This window comes from Amblyomma americanum, chromosome 6 (genome assembly GCF_052857255.1).
Source record: "Amblyomma americanum isolate KBUSLIRL-KWMA chromosome 6, ASM5285725v1, whole genome shotgun sequence".
Taxonomy (NCBI): Eukaryota; Metazoa; Arthropoda; class Arachnida; order Ixodida; family Ixodidae; genus Amblyomma; species Amblyomma americanum.
In genome coordinates, this window is record NC_135502.1 from 156,387,716 (window position 1) to 156,403,029 (window position 15,314).

Here is a 15,314-nt window from a genome sequence, read left to right on the forward strand (position 1 = left end):
ATAATGTTGGCCGCACATAAATTCGACAGGCTGTTAATTTGGCCGATGTCAGCAGTATGTAATTTCTCCACCCTAATTCTACAGAAATGAGGACTGCCAGATTGTTCAGGGTTTTACAAGTACGGTCTAGCAGCGCTGTTACTTTGGTCTTGTTCGTGACCCGCAAAACAGGTTCTTTTATTTATCTTCATTTTTATCTTTGGCGCCATTTTTCAACGGCTGCGCGTGATTCATTAGGTACTATATTGTTAACTATATTATTTATCATACAAGGGAGCAGGCATTCTTCGGCAAAACGTCTCACTGTAACCACTTTATTAATGTTGGAAGCAATGCCGTTAATTCTGCTACATGGTGGCCAGCCGAAGAATGAGGCGCGATGAACGATCTCAGAGAGATAATGGCGATGGGCTTGGTAATGGGTGCGAAATGGTGATTGGCTTGAGAGAATGGTTGGACAGTGAAGAGGAAATGTTGAGCTGCTGACCGCCACAATGAAGGGTAAGGCTGAATGATTCCTGGTTCGCGAATCTTTCGGGCCGCAGGTAGCCAGGAGCCGACGGCCGATGCCCCAGGACGCGCCGAACGGCATGGGCAGGGGGGGTGTTATCTTGACATGTAAACGGCATCTCGGGTCGCTGGGGGCTAGGTCGGGTCCTTGAGTCGGGTTCAATTCATTGTGTCGAGTGGTCTGGGTAGGGCCGGGGCAGAGGCAACAATGACCAGGTCGCTTCGGGTCAGAAAGGCTGGAGCACTGCCGGGCGACGCTGGCCAAAAACTCACGGCCGACGACAACGGGTCACGCAGGACGCCGATGCCCCAGGAGCAGGATACCGATGATAATTACCCAGCAGCTTCATCAAATGTTAAGTGGCGACCAGCCGAAGAATGAGGTGAGATGAACGGTAAAAGAGAGGATTTTGGTGGCAGCTCGCTTAGGGCAAACGCTCCGTTGTTTTTGTTGTTGCCTTGGGGACATGGCACATACCCGCGACAGGGATTGGCCAGGGTTCATTTGGGAGACCCCATTGAATAGGGTAAACTGGTGTCAGGCTAATCATTGTGCTTTGGGTGAAATTTCAGAGTAATTTAAGAGAAAAGGAGGAAACAAAATATCAGGAGAGAATATCTGAGAACTAAATAAATATATGTAAATACCAAAACGCTCCTTTGAAAGCGGAAATTTTGTAAACAATTAGCAATGGAATCTGCAGTTAGCTGTAATATAATTGTGGAGGTATTCGCAAACTTGATGCAATTGAAAACCCCTGGCGCACGCGACGAAAGAGAGGAGGTGGCGAACCGACAAACTGAGACCCAACTTTGTAATGAAAATTACTAGGTGTGCTCTCCGCTGATGCGCAAACCTCGGGCAAGAGAGTAGGAAATGCTCCATTTTCTCTACTTCACCACCAGCCGCACAAAGGTTTTGTGGGACTGAACCCGCATCTAAATAAGTAAAGATTTAAACGGGGAATCCTGCACCGCATGAGTGTCATCGCTACTTCACACTGCAGGGTTTTACACGCACGAGCTTTCCATGGGTACATGAGATGTTGGTATTCAAGAGTATAGAGTAAGGGATCGTTGCACGTGGCAGTCATAAACTGAAAACGATGAGGAGGAGGAGGATGAAAAAACTTTTATTGCTCTATTAAGCAGAGGTTTTAGCCGCTTCCGGATGTCTTCTTCCCTTGGGCAGAAATCCCGGTTGATCCGGCGGTTGGTTCCCTTGTTCCAGAGCCCCACTGAGCTGTGCCACCTCGCATGCTTGCTGCACTAGGCTTCTTTAAACCGACAGCTCGCTGCTGGTGAGCGGGCCCTCCCGCTGTTCCGCATTGGGCTCTTTTAACTTATGGAAGGAGAAGTTGTTCTTGCATTCCCATGTGATGTGGTATAACGTGGGGGTTGCCCCGCACCACGTGCATATGTCCGCGTATTGGTTCGGATACATTTTGTGGAGTGTGTGTAAGTTGTAGAAGGGCCTGTCTGCAGTCTTCGCCAGCCGACTGCTTTGTATTGTGTTAAGTGTGGGTGCGACGGGGGATACGTTATTCTCCTGCCTCTGTGATAATTCAGTATCTCCACGAACTTTGGCTCCACCGTCGTGGTGGGTTCCGATCCCGTTGATGTGTCCGCTCGGTTAGTAAGCTCGGGAGCTAGATCATCGGCCCTCTGGTTCCCCTTCACTCCGGCGTGTCCCGATACCCAGAAAATCTTATGTTGTATTTGTGTGTTCGGGGGCCTTGCTTGGAGGATTATGCGCAGCGCCTCTTTGCTGACTCTACCGGCGGTGTAGTGTCTGCATGCCGTTTTTGAGTCCTTGAGAATTCTGAGCGACTCGTTCCTACGGTACCCTTCCGCTACCGCTAGAACTACGGCAGCTTTTCCTCCCTCGGATACCCTGCCGCTTCTCAGTGTTGCGCAGGTGATCATGTCACCTTTTTGGTTCACCACCACTGACGCAACTCTGTGTTCATTAGAGTTTCTGTTCCACGGGTGTAGGGCCACATCCGTATATACTACGTTTTTGTCATTCGCGAGGTGCTTTACTACATATTCTGCCCTTGCAGCTCGCCTTGCCGTGTGCAAGTTTGGGTACATGTTCCTTGTTAGGAGGCAAACCCTGATGGTTTGGCGAATGTAATCAGGGATGCTCGCTTCCCTATCCTCTGTTTCGTTACTGATGTATCCCAACGCTGAAATCGAGTCGTACCGAAAAGAACCAGATTAGGGACGCTACATGCAACTGGTGCATTTAGAGCTGACTTTGCCATTCTACTGCATCATTCTGTAAAATACAGCTGTGACCTGTTATCCAAACGAAGCGCACCTTTTTCACCCATCCAGAAATAAAAAACCTTTGTGAGCGTCCTAAAAATGCGTTTCGTGTGGACTCCAGCGCAAACAAAACAGAGAGACAATCTGAAAGGAATAACCCCTGAGAAACATTTGTCGAAATTTCCAAAGCGGCCAGCCCAAGAGCCATAAACTCTGCTAGAAATATGGTTGTGTAATCCGGGACTCTAACCGAAAAGCTCCACGAAACTCTAAAAAAACACGAACCCATGTCTTCCGGTGGGCCCCAGACGCATCTGTAGCTATCACAGCATGTCGCGGGTAATGAGCAAGGTGAGCAAAGACGAGTCCAGTTAATGTCCTTGCAGGCAGATGCTTCGGATTAGGTGGGAAGATATATATAAAAGCAGTATCCACAGGGGACGCTGCCCAGTCAACTCTGCATAAAAAATTGAGATCCACACCAATGTTGGATTAAAGGTTCTGAGTAAATACAAATTGAAGGAGGTGGAACCTTGGTTAATGAGGAGTGAGAAAGGGGGCTAGGTGCGAGACGAAAACAGGTATAACCACACCAGGAGCCGACCCAAATGCCCGAAAAAAAGTCCGGACAGTTAAAAGGCGAAAGCGGGAGTTAAGTTCGGGAATACGAGCCTCCAAGTACAGAACTGCGGTGGAAACTGATTAAGGAAGACCTAGGCAGAGACGCAGTGCGCGCCTATCTAACAGCAGCAACGAATGAAGCTTATATTTAGAGGAGCCAGGGAAAAGTATGCAGCCAAATTCAAATTTGGTCTGACATAGGCTTTGTAGAGAAGTACAAGGCTGATCCCGGCGCATGCCAAATATCCTATTACTTATCCGCAGTAGCCCACCTAGTGCACGGTCACCTTTCTCAACATTAGTCTTGATGTGGGGCCGCCAATCCATCATCATCATCAGCCCTACTACACCCACTGCAGGGCAAAGGCCTCTCCCATGTCTCTCCAATTAACCCTATCCTTTGCCAGCTGCATCCACCCTTTGCCTGCAAACTTCTTAATCTCATCCGCCCATCTAAGCTTCTGCCGCCCCCTGCTACGCTTACTTTCTCTTGGAACCCACTCCGTTACCCTTAAAGACCAGCGGTTATCTTGCCTTCGCATTACATGCCCTGCCCAAGCCCATTTCTTTCTCTTGATTTCGACTAGGATGTCCATAGTGGCATCCATAGTGGCATCATAAATGACGTCTAGGTACCTCAACGATTCTACATGAGGTATGCTGTCCGAGCGTTAATGTAGCGATATGTATAGAGGCATGTTGTTTTTAAAAACTAGCACGCTGCTTTTGTGCACATTTCATACCAAATTTAATGTATCCAGCGAAACCTCGAGCGCATTGACGTAATTCTGGCGAGAACGATATAGGGCATGAATGTCTGCTAGAGAAGCAAAGAAGGCTATGTTATCTGCATAAACATATACACTAACATCAGGGTGTACTGGAATGTCGCACATCAGCAGATTGAATAGAAGTGGCGAAAGTACAGAAGTTTGTGGCACGCCTCTGGTTTGGGCAAGCAAAAGAACTGCCGTCCTGTTAAAAATTCGCGGATCTATGTATAAATGTAGCACGGCGGGTGTAATAATGCCAATTTAGTGAGAAGGATCGTATATTCAACACTCTCGTGCGCTTTAGCAATGTCAAGCGTCACTAATGCCGATTCTTCTTTCCTGAGCATACAAAGGCAGACTCTGCTCTCTAAATCGACATGGGCAGACGAAATGAATCATACGTGGAGAAAGCCAATCTCGGAAGAACTTAATGCGTTTACTTCTGAATCATGCCGGGATAGGTGGCTGTGCACAATTATTTCTATGACCTTTACCAAATTGATTGTTTGAGCTATCGGCCAAATGTTATCAATATGGAAGCATTTCTTTGAACCTTTTAATAGCAATATTATTTTCTCCACCTTCAAGGAGTGCGGCAACCGTGCAGTTTCCAGTGATATATTGACCAGATCGATGACGTCCGAATTGAAGTCTTGCGCTAAGATTTTCAACATTCTGACCGTAACACTATCCCAACCCGGAGCTGAGGATTGCATTAAAGAAACTTCAGTTGTTAGCTCTGAATTTTCAACCAAAACATAGTCTGAGCAGGGGTAGGGGGCGAACAAAGTGATTCTACTCTGCTCCTGAAAACGTGAAGCAAATCCTTGAGCAATTCGCTCTAAATCATCATCGCCTCGTGTGGAGAGAGCACCACCGAGCTGGTTAACTGCATGGCTGATGAGTTTACATTCTGTTCCATAAAACGATACAAAGCCTTCCTATTTTTTGGGTTCGACAACTATGTGTTCAATATTTGATTGTAGTCATCCTTTGCCTTTGCTATGCTTCATTTAAACGAGGCCGAGAAATATTTGTAGTTCAACCATTCTGCAGGGCTCTGATTATGCGAAAACGTCCTCCACGCTGCTTTCCTACGAAGGGAAGTTGTCTCACACGCGTCATTCCGCCATGGGGATGGCGATTTATTGCAAATAGCAGAACGCACAGTGAACTGGGAGCTCTCCGTAGCCTTTAAAATTGAAGAAAACACTCGCTGATCCCTGTCGGTCCTACATGAACAAGGATCAGATGTAAGGGAGGCGTGCAAAGATGTTTGTAGGCAGCAAGATTAATTTTCAGGCAAACCATGATCTCAAAGTGGGCTCACCATTACGTTGAAAGTAATTGACAGGTGGTCACTAGGTGTTCCACAGATAATTGTGGACCATGGATCTATACCTACTCCTCTTGCTGCCAAGGACAAATCTATAACTGAGCGCGAGTGTCTGCGGATCAAGGTTATGGCCCGAGAATTGCAACACCGCACATCATTTGCTGAAATCCATGCCCATACCATATGTCCTTGTGAATCAGTATAGGAACCCCTGACGACTTGATGTGAGTTGAAGTCCCCAGCAATGATTACCCTGCTAGAGATTGCAAGTAAGCTGTCTAGGTGGTCTGCTCTGCATACTCCATTTAGAAAATAGACGTTTGCGACAGTGACAGTAGAACCGTGTGGCAAAGTGAGATCTATAGCTAGAAGCTCGTAATCAGAATTCATTACTTTTTTTAGTTATTAATGCCCGGTGAAACAATTTTGGTGAAATCAGGGTCAGCAGCCCACCGCCCCTACCATTTATGCGGTCCATACGGAATACAAAACTTGTTTAAAGAAAATGACTTACTAAGAGAGTGCCAAGACTCTTGCAAGACTACAATATCTAGGTTATGAGAACATAGAAGAATGTTTAAATAAAGAAAAGAAGATGCAATAGAGCGGCAATTACAGTGGAAAACCTTTACACCCGCCATGATGCCTACTCGAGAATAGAGGCTGAAACAGCCTCTTCTAGCATATCTGACTTGGAAGACAGTCTAGGGCGCCCTTTTTTGGTCTTGAGCTGGGGAACGGAGGACTTGGAAGGAGAGGTTGAAGCACGACGCTTCTGCGCAGGACAAGCCATTTCTACCTCATTAGTGCAAAGAGTGTGACGAGAAATACTTACAGGGACGCTTGTTGTGAAGATGGTGCTCGTGGAACTAGAAGCTGAGGTTGAGAAATAGCCTGAATTGCAATAATATCAGACAACACCTGCGTGAAACTGCTGATCATGCGCTCGACCACAACTGAAACTGCTTTTTCGACGCCACTCCGTTCCGCGCCTCTGCCAGCTTCGTCTACTTCGTCACTTTGTCATTTAAAGAGAACGGACGCAATATGGTTTCCTGAAGCACACCGGAGTTCATACTTAATAATTTCGATGTATACCATTGATTTCCACAAACCTAGATCTGCCGATTCGGCTTGTGTTTTCTAGTGCAGAAATTGATGTTTATTTCTCACTATTATTAGCCTGTTAAATATTTATCTCTTTTCTACTCTGTCTAAAACCACGAAAAGGTCCATAGTAGCACTTCAACTTGTTTATTATCATTCAGAGTCTTCACAGAGTGATTGGCTGCCTCTACTTGTTGTGATACAGTTGAGTTTTTTGAGAAAACAATGATTATTTGAAAAAAAAGATTTTGTTGATTAACAATATTTGTATACAGTGCATTTGCAAAAAGCGAAATTTAAATAGATTGGCCTATTATATGAAAACTTGCAGCTTGTTTGCAGTATTGTGCACTGAGGTATTGGGGTCACCTTAGCAGTAAGCCAGTTATTAGTTACCCGTTTCTGCTCAAGTGAGGTTTTTATTATAATGATCACATAATGTCGACTCATGCCACATGCCTACGCAAAAAAAGCATTTGGTATGCTGTCCAGTTCGAGATTTTTTTAACATTTACAGTTGGCACAAGAGATAACGTTCCTTCATACATTAATTTAAAGGGTAACTTCAAATGCAATGAAGGTCGAAAACCCATCAACGTGGTTTCTAATCTCGACCGGGCAATGAACGTCACAAATCGGTCTGCTTCCCTGACTAACTGCTCAGAGGTATTCGGCCCTCTGGTTTTTGGAAACTTCGCGCCGCAGAACGCTCGCACGCGTGTGACAAGAGGTGGACAAGTCCATTAACAGTTACTTTGCGGATGCCATCGACCTGTGCAAATTACCGAATGCACAGATTTCGGACGCCGATAAGGTCACACATGCCCTCAAGAGTCTCCACTCTGACACCTTTCAGATCTGGTCAGTGCAAAACGTAGCTCTGTTGACGATGTCGGCAGATTATGTCAAAGTACCCAAGAACTACGTATGCAAATACAATGCTCTGACTTGCGAACACACTACGCCGAACACATTTCCAGTCACTGGCAGGGCCGACGGCTTCAGCTAGCCAGTCCGTGCAGATGCAGCACATTAAAGAATTCATCCAAGAATCTGATCGAGAGCTGTCACTTTCGTAACATCCCCAATACCCACCCCCATGTCTGGCTCTTTTTCTGCGCCAACTTAATGAACAGGTCGCCAAGGCTGTTTCAACCGTTCATTATCCTACACCTGTCGCTAACCCATAGCGTTGGCTTTGCCAGATATAGGCTGTCAAGTTGTGTTTCGACTGCAGTGTCAAATATATTAAGGAGCCTGAATTAAATTTTAAAGAAAAATGGTGTGAACAAGACGACGCGAATTATTCGAAGAAAAAAGAAGATGAAGAAGAAGCATTCGTTGAGGTGGAGAGAGTTGATTAGTGGAGAAACATTCGGTGAGGTGGAGAGAGGTGACTGGTGGAGAAGAGAAGATGACGACAAGGCTTACGTGGACTAACACCGAGGCTATAAAAGGGCAAGTGAGAGCGAGGGACATAAGAGGAACAGCAGAGAAGCGGAGGCTCCAGCGGGTCATGGACACATCGGCTTGAAGAGAGCGACGCCGGCTACTGTTCAGGTGAGCTCGCGTTCTACGACTCCGCATCGTGCACCTCCTGCCGTGCCTGAGCCCATTCCGGGGAGTCAACACAAGACGCTACCACCTGCTACGGCCAGGGGTGTCTCCAGCGCTGTTGCCACCCATCCGGGTGGTGCCCCCACGCCAACGCCACAGGCTTCATCTCCACGGGCGCTTGGACCTAGAGCTTGTACGACGCAGCCAGCGACGCCAGCCCAAGCGCGTTGAACACCGCCAACGACGTCATGCCATCGCGGCGAACGCCGCCAACTGGATCCATACAACGCCGCAGCCGCACCGAACCAACCGTGAGCACGAACGCCGACCGCTAATAGTAGAACACTAGTAGTAGACGCTAGTGGCAGTGTGCTCGGGTCGTGTGTATTTATAGGCTGTGTGCTTTGTGTTAGTTTTGTTAGTTTTGTGTTCTAGTATGTGTGCCACGTAGGGCGTATTAAATGTGCGTTTATGTGGGTATACCCGTCGCCTAGTCCATTCTTTCGGTCCGAGTGTTCTCCGGAAAGATCCCTGACAAAGATAAGTGGTGAGCCTGTGCCAGGATACATTTCCTTTTTTGCTTTGTCTCGGATCTCGGATCGACGGCAGAATGTATGGATATGGCAAAAACGTAAGAGCTGCCGCTCAAGCTGGAGTTAAGCAAAGAGGCGTTGCGTCTATATGACGAGGAGGGAAAGAGGCAGATAGGCAGAGAGAGGAAAGGGCGCAAGCACGCGCAGACGCTCGTGATGCAGATGAACGCGAGGGGAAAAGAGCTCGCGAGGCGGAAGAGCGAGAAGAGAAAAAAGCTCTCGAGGCAGATAGAAGAGCTCGCGAGGCAGAACAGGAGAAAAGAAGGATAGAACGGGAGAAGGAGTTTATTTTGTGGAAACAGGCGCATGTCGCGGGAGGATATGAGGAGATCACGGACAATGATCAGCGTTCCTTAGCGGGTACAGAATCTTCTAGACCAGCCAGAGTTTGCCCAAGGAAGCTGATGGCTCCTTTTGATGACAAGAGAGATGATTTGGATGCATATCTACAACGATTCGAGTGGATAGGTTTGGGTCAAGGCTGGGAGCGCTGTGAACGGGCTACGGCATTGAGCATGTGTTTAGTCAGAGAGGCGCTGAGTGCTTTTGGAAGGATGCCTGCTGCTGATTTCATGGACTACGAGAAAGTAAAAAAGGCACTCCTCCTAAGATGCAGGCTTATGGCAGAGGGTTTTCGTGAGAGATTTCGCACCGCGAAACCTGAGGATTCGGAAACCGCGATGCAGTTTTCCTGGAGGCTGACCAACTATTTTGACAGGTGGCTTGATATGTCAAACACAGAAAATAGTTTTGAAGGGGTACGTGACAAGCTGGTCACAGAGCAATTTTTAGCGTGTTGCAGCTCAAAGCTGGCGCTACTCCTGAAGGAAAGAAAGTTGTGTTCGTTGGAAGAGTTCGCCGACACTGCTGACCAATTCGTCGAGGCTCAAGGGATAAGAAATTTGAGTAAGGCAAAGGAGGAAACCCAAAAGGTCCTAGAGACAGATGCGGCAAATCCAAGAGTATATGGCGGTTCATCTAAGGCGCCAGTAAGGTGTTTTCGCTGCGGCAAGGTGGGACGCCGTGCAGCTCACTGTCGGACTAGTAGCGCTGCCCAAAACACACAGGTTGTGTGTCAAGGCTGTAAGAGGAGCAGTCATACTCTAGATGAGTGCCGATACAGAACGCAGGACCGAGCTGCATGCGTTGTCGACTCAAGCGTACAACTTGTCACGCCATCCGAAGTTCCACAGCTGAAAGGAGAGCAAAGGCCGCTGGAAAATGAGGCAGTGAGTGGAACACCCAAGTCGAAAGCAGCAATGCCAGTTGTCGTTGGGCAAATCGGGGACCGTCCTATATTGGTGCTTAGAGACAGCGGAGCCAACACAGTCTTGGTTCGTAGAAGCCTGGTGAAGGACTAGGATCTTACAGGGGAAGCGTCGGCCGTCACTCTTGTAGATAGCACAGTGAGGTACCTTCCTGAAGCAAGGATTCTAGTGTCCACGCCATATTATACCGGACAGGTTGTAGCAAAATGCATAGAGCCACCCATTTACAATCTCATCTTGTGAAACATTACGGGTGCAAGAGGTGTCGAAGACCCCGATCCCGAGTGGAGGATGCTCGACGGTGAAGAACATCCAAAGGAGGAAAGGCCTGCGACAGCTCTGACGCGTACAGTCACTTTTTCGTCGACAGTGGAGACACAAGCTCAAGCGACAGCCTGAGCAACGCAGCGTCCGCTCTCTGCTCCTGTTACATTGTGCCTGAGCGTCACACCGGGCAAATTTGCAATTAGGAAAAAGGAAGACCGGAGTTTGAAGGCTTGCTTCGAAAGAGTCGGGGAAAGAGTGAAAAGAAAGAAGAGTAGGACGTCATTCGAATATAAATTGGTAAATGGTCTTCTGCACAGGGAATGCATATTTAGTTCAGGAAGGCGGGTCCAACAGCTGGTGTTACCAAGCGATATGCGAGAGACCGTACTACGCTTAGGACATGACGCCATTATGGCCGGACTCCAGGGTGTTCAAAAAACGATGTCTAGGATCACCGAGGAGCTCTTTTGGCTGGGTGTTCAGAGTGACGTTAAGTGCTTTGTTCGCTCATGTGACGTGTGCCAGCGCACAGTTCCGAAAAGAAGAGTTGGTCCCGTAACACTGGGCAAGATTCCAGCCATCGACCTACCGTTTCAGCGAGTGGCGGTTGACATTGTGGGTCCAATCTCTCCTGTATCCGCCAAAGGCAATATATATGTGCTTACTCTGGTTGACGTGGCCACTCGTTATCCTGACGCTATTCCACTGAGAACTATTGACAGTATCCAAGTGGCGGAGGGTCTTGTGGAAATGTTATCGCGTTATGGGTTCCCGAGGAAAATGTCGAGTGACCGTGGCTCGAGCTTCACATCGGATCTAATGAAGGAGGTTAACCGCCTTTTGTCAGTAAGACAGTTACTGACGACGCCTTACCATCCCATGTGTAATGGGCTTGCTGAGCGGTTCAACGGCATCCTCAAAAATATGATCAAAAAAATGTGCCAGGAGAGACCTACTGATTGGAATAGATATCTCCCAGCTCTCTTGTTCGCTTACCGCGAAGTACCACAGAAGAGTCTTGGTTTCTCGGCCTTTGAGATGTTGTATGAGAGAACCGTTAGAGGTCCACTTACAATACTCTAGGAGCTGTGGGCTAATAAAGAGACTTCATAAGATCTTAAGACAACATACACATACGTGTTTGAGTTGCGGGATAGGTTGAATGAAACTTACAGGCTTGCACATCAAAGCCTGGCAAAGGCACGTGAACGCCAAAAGAGATGTTATGAAAAGAAAGGCATTCACAGAAATCTGAATCCGGGCCACAGGGTTCTTGTGTTGCTACCCATGAATCATAATAAGTTACTGATGCAGTGGAAGGGCCCGTACCTTGTGACGCGGAAGAAAAAGGAAATGAATTATGAGGTAGTGATAGATGGCACTAAGAGGGTTTTCCATGTTAATATGTTTAAGAAATATGAAGAACGAGGTCCCGTACGGCGGTACGCCCCCAGGGAAACTTGTTCGGTAGTGGCCGAGGAGACAGGTGATGCTGCCGAGGTGTCCACGTTCAGTGGGAAGAAAAACGCAGGAGGGGATGAGGTACTGAGGAAGCCCAATTTGAATGCAGACAGAAGATTAGAGCCCCACTCCAAATCAAGAGGGAGACGTTTTGGGATGGGCCAAGCCAAATTGAGGTCGTATGTCACAAATTAGACTTTTATAGAAATAGAGCTAAGTGGTCAGCCCTGGGTGTCTCTGGGATATATCATGTGGTTGCTGTGTTAATGTGCCTTTGTGATTTACCTTGTTGTGTTTGTTGTTGTTATTGTTGGTGTTATGTGATCATACAATCGAGTGTTGTGGACGTGAACATGATTATTAAGGACTATGTGCGGACAGCGGCAGTGGCGTCTTCTGGAAACGCAATTTGCTCTGCTGTGTTAGTGGTGTGCGTTTGGTGTGTGGTAGACCTCTGCGGTGTGATGTGTGCTGGGTATAGAATAGCCACAGAAGATAGTCGGTTGGCATGGATGGCTTGAAGAGAGTATGACGTGAGCAGTTTTTCATGGAAAAACTCTTGAGAGAGGGGGCCTTGTCACATATAATAACGAGCCAAAATAAATTTTAAAGGAAAAATGTGTGGAGAAGACGACGCGAATTAAGCGAAGAATAAAGAAGATGAAGAAGAAGCATTCGGTGAGGTGGAGAGAGATGATTGGTGGAGAAGCATTCCGTGAGGTGGAGAGAGATGATTGGTGGAAAAGAGAAGAAGACGACGACAAGGCTTACGTGGACTAACACCGAAGCTATACAAGGGCGAGTGAGAGCGCGGGACTTGGGGGAACAGCAGAGAAGCGGAGGCTCCGACGAGTCAGGGACACATCGGCTGGAAGAGAGCGACGCCGGCTACTGTTCCGGTGAGCTCGCCTTCTACCACTCCGCATCGTGGACCCTCCTGCCGTGCCTGAGCCCGTTCCGGGGAGTCAACACAGGACGCTACCACCTGCTACGGCCAGGGGTGTCTCCAGCGCTGTTGCCACCCATTCGGGTGGTGCCCCCACGCCAACGACACCGGCTTCATCTCCACGGGCGCTTGGACGTGGAGCTTGTACGACGCAGCCAGCGACGCCAGCCCAAGCGCGTCGAACGCCGCCAGCGACGCCATCCCAAGCACGGCGAACGCCGCCTACTGGATCCATACAACGCCGCAGCCACGCCGAACAAACCGTGAGCACGAACGCCGACCGCAAATAGTAGAACACTAGTAGTAGACGCTAGTGGCAGTGTGCCCGGGTCGTGTGTGTTTATTGTCTTTGTGCTTTGTGTTAGATTTTTAGTTATGTGTTCTAGTGTGTTTGCCACGTAGGATGTATTAAATGTGCGTTTGTGTGGGTCCACCCGTCGCCTAGTCCATTCTTTCGGCCCGAGTGTTCTCTGCAGAGATCCGTGACATGGAGGCACCGATCATGCGCCGGAAACTTTGATTTCAACGCTTTCACTACTGCGAAAACGTTCGGATACACTTGGCAATCAAAAGTTCTGTTACTCCTGAGGGTTGCGTTTTCGAGCAACGCGGTTTTGCCGTCGTCATGCGCACGTCCTCTCACTGCCTTTCCAAGTTATCGTGAACTGGCCTCACTGAGTGTAAGTACTCACTTCCTGGTGAGCCGTTTTCGCCGTTTCGACCAAACAGCACCCAAAGAAGCACACCCAGATGCCGGTAGTGCAGGCACTAGCGCTGTGCTCACCGAATGCAAATCTGCATTCGACTAATATGTTGTTGCATATGCCACCACGCCCATAATGAAGTTGGTACGACTACTCTTTGACGGAAAAACACTACTTGACCATCGCAAAGGCCTCCGCAAGTTTCTCCTCAATCGTTGCGGCTGTCCATTTTAAGTCGTCACGAACCACCAAACCCTTTTTTCGGTTTATTTCTTAAAACGCCAATACAGCCGCCTGGCTCGATGGGCTGTGCGTGGCCAGATGTATGACTTCTACGTCTGTTAACTATCCAGCTGCAAACATCAGGACGCTGATAACTTATCTCGCTCCTGTCGACTGAACGAGATTGCAATCATCTGCCCACTCGACCCCACTGCATGACCACCCGCCAACCGGGACCTTCCTTCGAGACAGCATAATTTTTACGGATTAAAGCTCACCTCGGCTTTCGCACTGGACTGAAAAATCGCGAGCCCTGCGATTGCCCTATACATATGGTAATACATCCGCTGGAATTTTTGTGCTGACCTTCAATACGGTCACGCTGCTGCCTTGAAGCCATTCTCGAAATTACACATACACAGCCCAAGCGGTTTGCATCTGAGCCCTGCAGCATAGGTCACTTTTTGTCATCAGCAACCCCAGAGTCGCGAAGGAGGAAGAAACTCCTGCACTCAGTCCTCCAACGGTTAGGAGTGCAAAATATGCTAGGGAACTCCTCTACACAGGCTCGAAACAACACTTTGGACGGTACCCTGTTAAAAACCACAACATGATTACAATAGAAAATTTATATTGTATAGTTTGCCTCCTGTGCTGTCATTTTTTTGTTTGTCGTATGTGGTGTGTGGTGTGTTCGTTTCTATGGAACACAGGCAGCTAATGCCATCATGCTCAAAATGCAAGTTTAAATAGGTCTGTTTAATGTGAGGAAGTTTAATGATGATTTTGTAAGAGTACAGCAGGTTTGGGATGTTTGCATCCTTTAGGAACGAAACAAGAGGTTTTGACTAGGGATTTTTCTTCTAGGAGTAAGCAAAGGTGTAATGAGACATGCTTGTCGAGAAATTGTCGGAAATGCTTTTTTCGAAGTTCATCAAGTTTTGTGGAGGATATGTTGTGGGTTTGGATGGGCAGATAAGTACGTTCTCCCCACTCAATCGCGGCTGACACGGTTCAAAGCCGCCCGGACCCCACCCCGTGATCGCGTACGCTACCGAGCGCTCGCCGACCACGGCGGGCCTTGCTCTGAGGGAACAAAGGAACGACACATTGGCTGCCACAAACAGGCATTTATTGCTGCAGAAACAATAATGCCGGCTAGCAACAAGGTATGCTAATGAATAGAGGACGTCCGCAGTTTTTGGCAGTCTCCTCCGCAGCGATGTTGGCGCACTCTCTTGCCAGTTAATGTAACTGACAAGGGAATGCGTTCATCCTCGGGGTGAGACCGCCACTGCACGGTGCCTCGCGGGAAAGCAAACTCAGGGTCTGCAGGGCAGGTCCCCGCAATGTATATCTGGTTTGTGGTCACCATCTCTCCGCAGTGGGCGCATATTGGTTTGTATTTGTAAGAATGAAGTCATATGTTAAATTATCCTCATCATCAACAACTATGCCCACTGCAGGGCAAATGTCTCTCCCATGTCTCGAATTCACGCTGTCCTTTGCAGCTGCGCCCACCCTATGCCTGCAAAGTTCCTAACCTCACCTACCCAGCTTATCTTCTGCCGTCCCCCTGCTACGCTTGCCTTCTTTTAAAATCTACTCCGTTACCCTTAAGAAGCAGCGGTTATCTCGCCTTCGCAGCACATTCCCTGCCAAAGCCCATTTTTTCTCT